Source organism: Callospermophilus lateralis, chromosome 4 (assembly GCF_048772815.1).
Source record: "Callospermophilus lateralis isolate mCalLat2 chromosome 4, mCalLat2.hap1, whole genome shotgun sequence".
In the NCBI taxonomy this organism is placed as follows: Eukaryota; Metazoa; Chordata; class Mammalia; order Rodentia; family Sciuridae; genus Callospermophilus; species Callospermophilus lateralis.
The window spans coordinates 80,428,697-80,439,920 of NC_135308.1; positions in this window are offsets into that span (position 1 = coordinate 80,428,697).

Below are 11,224 nucleotides of genomic sequence, written 5' to 3' on the forward strand. Positions count from 1 at the left end.
TTTACTTCAAAAAAGTTGTTAAAATGTAAAAAGTAAAAGAAAAATGAATCTAATCAATTCATGCTGGTTCTATAGTAGATGGATATTTTAGCTTTTTTGTTGCTCTGACCAAAAGACCTGACAAGAAAAATGTAAAGGAGGAAAGTTTATTTTGGCTCATGTTTTCATAGATTCAGTCCATGGTCGACCGACTCCCTAACTCTGGACCCCAAGGTGACACAGAAGATCATGGCAGCAAGGTGTGGCAGAGGAGAGAGGTTCAGGACATGACAACCAAGAAGCCGACCTGCTCACCACGAATAAAATACCCCAAAGTCATGTCCCCAGTGACCTCCCTCCCGAGCCACATTGTACCTACCTACAGGTATCATCTAGTTAGTACTTTTCAGTGGATTAATCCACTATTAAATCACAGCTCTCATAATCTAGTCATCTCATCTCTGAATGTCCTTGTAGTGTCTCACATATGAGCTGTTGGGGCACATTACATATGCAAACCATAACAATGGGGCTGCCTTCAAGAGTGACACATAGGACTCAAAGAAACACTGGGGAAAAATACATTAATAATGTAAAAATGCAACATTGAGAGAACATCATTACGGAAGGGAATCATTGTCCACATCCTGTTCATCCAGCAAAATCCCCAGATCTGTGAGTTTCAACAGTCTGCAATTCTCTCAGAAACCTTTCAAACTATTGACACCCCAAAAGGAACCCCAGCAGCACACAGCCCTCAATTCACTCTCGGCCATCATGAAGTGACTCCAGCAGCATATAGATAGTGGTGCTAACTTGAACTGGTGGCCTTGGACATTGAAGGTCATTTGGTACTGAAATTTCAGGTTACGGATTCATGGCGCTAGATGGCAACATCAAGGTCCTGGACTCAGTAGGCTGTTAGCTATATTGTGTGTGGACAGGGGACTTCCCACAGGGACTGGGGAAGAACGTCTCAGAAATGAAGCCGGAAAGCTAAGGACCTGTCTGGAATCAAATGGTTGAACTCCATAAGGAGAATGAGTTAGCACACCTTTGAACCATTAATCTTCAACTGTTTAACATTTATTTACTTGGGATGGAGAGAAAATAATTTTCTAATAAAAAGATGCAACTCTTCTTTGCCCATAAAAGGTTCATCACACGCACAGAACATACCTCCACATTTTTACTTTATGTAAAAACTATCTTGAAAGATAATTATCTTTCCATTCAAAATGGGGTAGTGTCAGTCACTCACGCATAAAAGAGATATACTACATGTCTATTGTAATGAAAACCATCTTCAAAACGTGTTTTAAAATAATTTCTTCTGTCATGTTGGCAAAACACTGCTCCTGTTCTGTAGTTCATTTTCCTTCTTCCCTTCCCTTTGTGGATGTCTGAACCAGAAAGCCTCTTGGGGAAGCACAGAAAAGTATCCTAGAATTAGACAATAAGAATCAAGCATCCATTCCTGGTAAAGGACACTGCATACTGAATCATTCAGTCTCGGAATTTCACTGATTGCAACTATAAGCAAAGTAACATTTTTCAAGAGGAGGCCTGGAAGCAGCCTGCAGTGTCCAGGTGTGTGACTGGCTGTGTGGGGACTAAAACTGTCACCAGAGATGGGACAATACTTGAGGAAGGTGCTTTATTTTGTTCACTTGAGAGAAGCCTGTCTTTTGGGGCTTGCATATCCCACTCCTACTTTACCAGTTACATCAGGAATTTTAGACAGCCCTGAGTTCAAGGGCACCAAGTTTCTGATTTGTTCCTTTCTAGTTCAGTGTCCCTTGTCTAGCTTGGTACCCTGCACAGCTGACAGGCTGGCCCCAGAAAGCTACAGAACAGAATGGAGAAGCCCGTTCTATCCATGGCCTGAGCACCTGGATCCAAACCCACAACCCCTCTCATGGGCTGTGTGATTTTGAGAGATTTATGTAACCCCTCTGAGCCTCTTATTATGTAAACTCAGGATGACGGTGATAATGGCAGGCTGTGAGCATCACAGAGGGATTCCAGAAAAAGGACGTAGAGACGTGCAACTGTGATAACTATCAACTGTTATTATTTCTACACTTTATTCTGGATCTGCTGAGCTACCAACTGCCACTTCACTCAGAGCAGCTCTGCTTTTATTATTTCTATCTATTGGGATTCCCCAAGATGCCTTCTAAAAAAAAAAAGTTTCCACTGTTTTTGTTTCATTTTGTTTTGGTGTGAACCTCACGGAACCATTGCAACCCCCTCACTTTACAGATGAGCAGTCTGAGGCCCACCCGGAGGGCCTGCCTGAGCCTCCCACGCCCTCTGGAGACTGAGCCCAGGCCCCACCTGGCGCTCACTGTTCCCTTCTGGGGCCAAGGTCTCTGCCTCAAGGATCACCTGGGCAGGCGGGGATGTTTACTTTTGGTGATGGACTCTACCCAACGGAAATATTGGTTCAATTCAGGTTTACTGAGAATATTTTGATCTGGTTTCGTTCCAGTTCAATAGCTTTAGGAAACGTGTAGGTTTCGTTCCACTTTAAATGAGTTTTCTGGGTTCTTTGATTTTGTTTTCTCTTTCTTTTAAAGGATGTCCTGGCTCAGCATTCCTATGCACAACACAATGTTAGTGAGGTTCCATCTGAGGACTAGTTAATAAGAACATTACTTTTGAGAACAGTCCCCAACATGAGGGAATGACTACAGAAAACCCTAGAACTCTGGATGTTGGGGGAAGGAGGAGGTTGGGCCAACAGAACCTCCTGACCATCTTGCTTCCTGTCGGGCTCCTACTGTTTGGCTAGAAAAGGTAAAGGTGCCCTGGGACAGGTTGACTCCTCTCTTTCCAGTTGGAGATGAAGCGCCCTATGCACCAATAGGAAGAACAGCAGTCCTACTGGGTTCTAGTCAACTCTATCTCAGACAATTCACACCTAGGGTTGGAGCCCTGGTTTCTCATGGAATTATTTTCCTCAAAGCACCATGTAGAAGATTCAAGAAGAAAATGTATAGGAATCCCAGCACCTAGCTCCCTTCCCTCCTTACTACCCCTGCTTGCCCCTCCCCTAGCCCATGCCCACTGTCCTTCCAGCCCCAATTCCGTCATTCTGATTCTATAGAATAAGTGAGAAAATCACCAATGACAACTGCTGAGCTATCTCATGCCGTTTGTTTCTAGTCACCTAAATACTTTGCCCTGAAGACACTTACTCCAAGACTTTGACTAATATTGGGCAGGTTACCTTTCAACATGACATTAAAGTCAGAATATCCTTCCAGAGGAAGAATCTCCCCCCAAAACTCTTCTCCCCAGCCTCTCCCCTCTAGTGAAAATCTGTGTGTGCCATTTGCATCAGCTTGGAGCTGGTTAGTCAAATCAGTACCTGAAGGCAAATCTCTAAGGAATTTGAAATCAGCTTTCGGCAGTTGGGTTTGGAGTTCTTTCCTTTCCCTTCCTGCAGCCTCAAACTCTGGACCCCCTGGCTGAGGTAAACCTAAGACATGAGGGCAAACCCCAGAGATGGCTGTATCCCCCAACCAAAGATTTTCCATTTAATGAGAAGTTTTGGTTTTGGTTTAGCCTTTTGAGGTATAATCAGTGTTTGAAGCAATCAAACAAATCTCCCTTACCAGTACAGTAGAGACAAGGGACCAGAGTAGAGAAGAGGAAAGGTAAAGGGGAAATACTGGGGAACAATATCGACCAAATTACATTGTTATATTGTTATAGTGTGCGCATGTACAAAAACGTAACACAAAGCCCACTATATGTATAATTATAATGCATCATAAATATATGGAAAATGTAAACCAATTGATTGAGAATTCTAAAGTAAAGGGGTTTTCTAAGGATTTGTTTAATCACAGGAGGTTAGACTGGAAAACAGGGGAAACAGGGTGGAGAGACTGAAGTTGACATTTTGGCAAATAAAAATTGCACCACATCTCAGGTAGGAATTGTTGGAAACTCCAAACACCAAAATTTAATTTACCAACTCTAGCTTTATTAACTTATATTTGATTTTAATAATCTGGAAACTGGAATAAAATTCAGAAAAAATGCTTTAATTAAAAAAATTAAGATTTAGAGTATATTAAAAATATCTCCCTTATAATAGATACTTAATTCTGATTCCAGGGTTCACCATCATGGTCATCTTCAAATATTGCTTTGGTGCCAATGATGACATGTGCAAGAGAAATCTACCCTTAAGGGTCACGAGCCTTCCTCATGAAGAGTGAGGACTGAGGAAGAGGTGGCTCCTTCAGGGGCTTCTGGGCCAGGTCACCTGGCTGGGATATTTGCCATGAAAAACACCTCCTTCAGTTCTATGATTACCTACAATGTCTTCCATTCAGATATGTAGGGTGGCCTTTAACCAGCAGTCAAACAGGAATTTCATCAATATAAAATAATTACACAGTGTCATGATGTAGCTGCTTCTTTAGTCTCCCACACTTTATAACCTTGAGTGCCAACTGGATAGGCTCCAACTTTCCAGAGCACAGTGCCTCCTCTACTGGGTGCTCCATACAGGACCCAGTTCTGAGGCCACTTCTTAGCTAACAGCACGGTTCTAACAGGTCCTGCCAAAGGCCTTCACACCAGTCACTTTCAAATTACTTTGGAACACACCTGCCCCTTGCTTCTTGAATATACTTCGAAGGAGACCCAGGTGCCCTGGTGGCATATGACTCCTGGGATGGATCACTTCTTGGGGAAGTAAAAATAGAGCCATCTGGTGAAGAGAGCACAGGCCTTGGGATCAGACAAAACTGACTTTGGACCTTGGCTCTTCCACCTGCAGGAATATGATCTTGTAAGAATTACTCATTTTCTGTCAGTGGCTATTTCCTTCTCTATAGTTCCAAAAGGTTGGGTGTTCTTGAAAAGTAGAGGCACTGTATGCAAAGCACCTGGCAGAACAGACATTCAATAAATAGTGCTCATTGTTATTCAGCTGGGTGGGTCCTTTCTCCAGACAGGATGCATAGCTGAATTAGAAATCTTCTATCCAAGAAAATTGTTTTACACTCATCAAATCTTACCAGCTTCTCTGTTCAGTTTGTTTTCTCCCTCTTATTACTCAAGGGAAAAAAATATATAGAAACTATTCTAATGTAACTTTTTGTTGTTGTTTTGTTTTTGTTTTTGCAGTATTAGAGAGTCAACCCGGGGATACTCCACCTGAGCTACATCCCCTTTTTATTTTTCATTTTGAGACAGCATCTCTCTAAGTTGCCCAGACTGGCCTTGAACTTGTGACTCTTCTGCCTCAGCCTCCCAAGTGGCTGAGATTACAAGTGTGCACCACAGCCCCACACCCCTGATCTATCTTTTTCCAAATAACCTTATCTCTTTCCCAAATATTGTGTGTGGTTAAGCTGAGAAGCATTTATTTTAATCCCAAGTAAACAACTTTTACACTTGCGCAGTACTTACCAAGAGTATTTGCTCACACTCTATCCATAAACCCCATGGAAACATGTCCTCTCTCATTTTAAGGAAAGGAAAACTGAGTCAGCTCTAGAGATGGTAAGTTACCTGGTCAAATTCACATAAAGAGAAAGCAAGAAAGCTTGGTTTCAAGCCAAATTTTTCTGGTTTATTTTTTCTTTTTCATATTCTGTCATATTATCCAGGAGCAGAAACTTCAAACCACGGTCAGCCTTTGATACAGGTGTTTCTTAGTTGCCTAGCAAAGAATAGAGAGGGTCTTGAGCAGTGATCACTGGCTGGCCAGTCTGACTGAGGGGAGAGTGGACATGACAGTCCTGAGAACTAGATGTGGGTACCGGGGTGCAGGCAGTGTCTACTAGGAAGGCGGGCAGCAGGGGAGCACTGGACATTGTGGAGTGTGGGATGCCAAAAGAAGGAAAGGCATATGGAAGAGTTCTCAAAAATAAACTTCCCTGCGTTGCCATTTGGTCTTGGCCAGTTCCACCTCTCTTCTTGACCACAATGACTTTATAAACCTTTGTGACAATTGCCACAGCCTTTTCTCAGGAATCTTGTCACCCTCAAGAATGTTGCCTAGTTCATTCCTACCCTGGAAACGGCTAGGGTACAGCAGAACGCAAGTCCTCTGGGCTAGGTGAGGCGGTCTGGTAAAAGAAAGTGTAGGGAAGGGACGAATAAGGAAAATCTGGTGACTCATCAGGTAAAAGTGGATCCAAGACCAGGAGCAGAACTGTGAGGGTTAGTAGGTAGCTGAAATGGGTATAAGACAGATTCAAGAACATAAGCCATGAAGTATGTGAAAACAAGGGACAGACAGTGAGATGCTGGTGAGAATCAAGAGATTTATGAAAACGGTTTCTAAGAGGGAGAGTGATCAAAGCCAGAAGTGTCAGAGGATAAAAAAGGAGGAGGGCACGTGTACATGTTTGCACCTGCCTGTGCACGTACATGTGCAACAGCAACTCCAGCCCCACTTGCTGATGGAGAGAGTTGGTGTGCCTTGCAAGGTATGGTTCAGGTTGTAGGAACACAATATGTTGGGCCTAGAAATAGTCTTGAATCGTTTTATGTGAACTGGAGATCACATGGATCAAGCAACTGACCTAGTCACATAGCTGCTCAGTGGCATTGCTCTCTTGCTTCAGTATGGTTCATCAGCTTTGGTCAAAGTCATGAAGGAAAATACCTCAGCAAGGAATTACAGACAAAGAATAAAAAAATCCTCAAAAGCTACCAACCAACAGCATAAATATGAAGGCAAAAGGAAGAGAGTTCAATATTCTGAAATCACAAGTTCAGATATGAAAATTATCACACATGAGAGGACTTAGGAAAAACACACAGAAAGTAGAAAAGGCATAAGATGCTGTCTCAGAAACGAGTACAAAAACCAAAAAGGTTAATTTTGTGGACCACTTGATGCCAGAGTGTTATAAGGAAGTAGATGCCATAAATATTTGATCTTGCACAAAGAAATACAGAGACTGGTTTGTATGAGAGAAAGAAGGCTTGATGCTCTTTGCAATTTAAATTTAAAAAAAAGAGGATGAATAAAAATAGTTTATTAGGTGAAAGCCTGCAATTGGCTATTCCAACAAAGTGGCTTCCTGCAGGCTTCTCAGTGATTTATAAATACATGTAGACAGTTTCAGAAACAAGGAGTCCACTGGGGCTATAAACTAGGCCTTGGTTTTCACTCTTATTCCAGAAATTGTTCGGTAGACTAGTGACCAAAATTGCAAAACTCAAAATGAGATTAGAGAGCAAAAATTACGACACTGTGGTGTGAGTTTCATAACATACAAACATGTAACACATATGACAACCAGGGCATAAATGACACAGGGATGGTGGCAAAGGATCCTATGTAGTTAACAGGGTCTTATTTTTTACACGAAGTAATATAAATACTAATTCTAATGACCCTAAAATGTTAGGGATATATATTGTAAAGTTTAAGCAATTTTTAAAATGCAAAAATCTTCGCTGAAATTGTAGCTAAGTGGCGCAGTGTTTGCCTAGCATGCAGAAAGCCCTGGGTCAAGTCCCCAGGGCTGCAAAATAAAGACGTAAATTAATTAAATGAAAAAACAAAATACAGAAAGACTAATAGATAAACTTAAATGGAATTTAAAAACATATTCAACTGATCCTAAAGAAGTCAAGATAGGAATAATAGAGTAAAAGAACAGGACAAATGGATAATAAATAATAAACTGTAGGAGCTGGGGTTGTGACTCAGTGGTACAGTGCTTGCCTAGCATGTGTGAGGCACTGGGTTTGATTCTCACCACTGCATATAAATAAACGAATAAAATAAAGGTCCATAACATCCAAAATTTTTTTAAATAAATAAAATAATAAACCTTAGACTTGAAGGCAATCAAATCAATAAATATAGTAAATGTAAAAGGATCCAATATCCCAAATAAAAAATTAGAAGTTTTCAGAATGGGTGAAAAACCAAGATTCAACTATATGTTTTCTATAAGAGATCTGCTTTAACTATAAGGACATGGAAAGGTTAAAAATAAATGGATAGGGAAACAGTCCCATGAAAAAACAGTAAACAAAAGGAATCTGAAGTGGTTATGTTCATATTAGATGAAGTAGACTTCAAGGCAAAATGTATTAATAAGATAAACAAAATGGGAGCCCTTAGAAAGAGTCATCAGTTTCCTATCCACATAGAACCTAGAGTCCATAAAAAGTCAAAAGTCAAGGACAGAGCATGCACATCTAGTCCCTGAATTCCCACTTGAAAATAAGACAACTTGGTTCAAGCAGACTCAAATTTACTGGTTCTCACTAGGAAAGATAAAAGGAAATTTCTTAAGAATTCAGATAGGCTCCTCTCCTCAAAGAACCTCATGAGCATTGAGATATGTGTCCTCTCCAGCTTTATGTGTGATTGAAATGAATGAGTAATACAAATAGTTTGTTTCATGACTATGTATTAAGTTCTTCCCATGTGCCAGGCACTGAGCTAAGGTTTTTGTAAAGGATGGAAACATCTGTATCTATAAAACAAATTAAAAATCCACACATCAAAATACCAGTTAAAAATAGTAAGAATCATTGTGTGAGTCAAACTTTTGGTACAGTTAACAAATACCTAAGGCAACCAACTTATAAAGAGAAAAAGGTTATTTTGGTTCAGTTTTGAAGATTTAGTCCATGATCAATTGGGCTGTTGGACTTGGCATGTGGTAAGGTAACATCTCATGGCTGGGAAGCCAGAGGGAGAGAGAAAGAGATGGAGGTCTCACAGTCCCTGTTGAGGGCATGTCCATAAGGACCGGGAGCCCTCCCATATTGCCAGGCTCCACTTCGTAAATGTTCCACCACTTCCCATTGGCACAGTGGGCTGGGCCCTGCCTTTAATACATGGACCGTTGGGAGATATACCCAAAGCACAGCAAGTTCAAGAAAACATTCATGATGTTGAGATAGAGAAGGATGAACAAGAGGGAACCTTGGCTGAGATAAAAGATCAGAGACAGGTTTCAGGTGAGGTGACATTTAGGAAGAGCCTGTCTGGGGGTAAGGAGAGTGGGGAGGTCAAGAGAATAGTATGTACAAAGCCCCAGGAAAGAAAGAGCTCGAGTGTTTTTAAGGGACTGAAATATGGCCATACTGGCAGGAGTCCAGAGGAAGGCAAACAAGGATTAAATCCTGTGGGAAAGTTCTACCAAGACTTCCAGGAACATAAAATCCAATCTTATATAAATGTGTCCAGAAAATAGAAAAATATGCTTATTTTCTTACTCATTTACAAGGCTAACATAACCTCAATACCAAAACCACACAAGGATGATTTTTTAAAGGGGAACTATGAGATAATCTCACTCATTAAATGTATATAAAAATCCCAAATCCAGTAAATAATAATAATACTGATGTGAGCTCCAGGAAGTATTATGAAATAGCCCAAAGCATCTTTGAATACTGGCAAAATAATTCACTGTTGCTTTTCATAATACTGGAACATTTGCAACTGACTAAGATGCAAACAAGCTTGTAATGCGCAGTGCTTGCAGTTCTGGAAACATCCAGTTTTCAGATTTCATATTGCAGAAGAGAGTTGGCCCTATGCAAATTTGTCAACAGGTAAACTTTGCCTTTGGAATCTAACCTGCTGCTTTTCCTATCCCTAGCCCACAATCTCACCGTGAATGCTCCTACCATTTTTCAAATTGGGGAAAGATTTGGGGGTTGAGGTTGACCTTTTATTCACTATATCACTTCTTTATAAAACCTAATTCAGCTGTTGTGGGATGACTGAAATAATTAATGGATGGTAGATGTCTACTATGACATATAGTCAGAATTTACCCTCTTTTTTTTTTTTTTTTTTTTGTCTGTAGAAGGAAAGTTTTGCTAATCTTTTAAGTTTGTTGATCTTTCAGGAGTACAGAGAGGGAGGGTATAAAATCTCAGTGAGTTATACATTATATAATAAACCAGATGCTGAAACATACTTTAAGAGGCAGGTGTCAATCATGGGCTTAATTTTATTTATTCCCAAATAAAGTCTGAATAATGTCTGGTCAGTCCTTTTTTACCCTATGAACAATCTCTTTCTTTTAAAAATCTTAACTGCTTCTATCCAACAACACTATCCACAGACTTTCTCTCAATGACTCAATAAATATTCACTAGATTGGATGAACCAATGTAAACAGACTGCTCTTAAAGGGCATCTCTTTAAGGTCACTCCTTGATTCATCTCAGTTATCATTAAGTCTGTACCAAAACCATCTGCCATGGTGTGAATATGGTTTGTCCCCACTAATACTCATGTTGAGGTGTAATTCCTCAGTGCCGCGGTGATGGGAGTTGGGGCCTCAGGGAGTTATTTGGGGCATGGAGGCCATTCTTCACTAATGGATTAGTGGTATCTTGTAGTGAGTCACTGTTTCTTTTTGGGGGAGAGGCTGAACCACATCCCCAGTCCTATTTTGTATTTTATTTAGAGACAGGGTCTCACTGAGTTGCTTAGCACCTCACATTGCTGAGGCTGCCTTTGAACTCATGAATCCTCCTGCCTTGACATTCTGAGGGGCTGAGATTACAAGCATGCGCTGCTGTGGGCGGCATGAGTTGTTTTGGGGGGCAAGATTAGTTACTGCAAAAACAGGTTGCTATAAAGCAAGTTTACTCCTCCTGTTCTGTTTCTTTTTTGTGTGTCTTCTTGCCCTTCTGCTCTTTTTCTGCCTTATTATGATGCAGCATGAGGCCCTTGCCAGATGCAGCTGCCCAGTCTTGAACTTCCCAGCCTCCAGAATCATGAGTTAAATAAAACTCTTTTTTTCAAGTATTCTGGGATAGTACTGGCACCACCTAACATTTGACATCTTGGGTGTTCAAAATTTAGAGTTGGACAAGTATCATCCAAAAGAAAAACCAGATTTCTCCACTCAAAAAGAGCTCTGTCTGTTTCACAGTTTAGACAAGCATACTTGGTGCCTTTTTGAGCCCTCTGTGTTTAGTCCCCTCCTTTCCATTCTGTAGTAGAGGGGAAACAAAGGAGTGAACTGGGAGTATCTGACATAGCTAAGCACTTAGCACAAGAATCCATTTCCATGATAAGGTGTACGTCACCTCACAGGAAGTGACTGCTTATCTTTTCCTCTACCTCTTCCCATTATAGCAAACACTCCATGAAAGTGCACCAGCCACAAAGAAACAACATCTTTTTTTATTACATACCCAGAAACTAGATTCCAAACCACAACTAAGCCTCAAATCAGTCCTGATAAATAGTGATTGAATGAATAATCATTTCTTT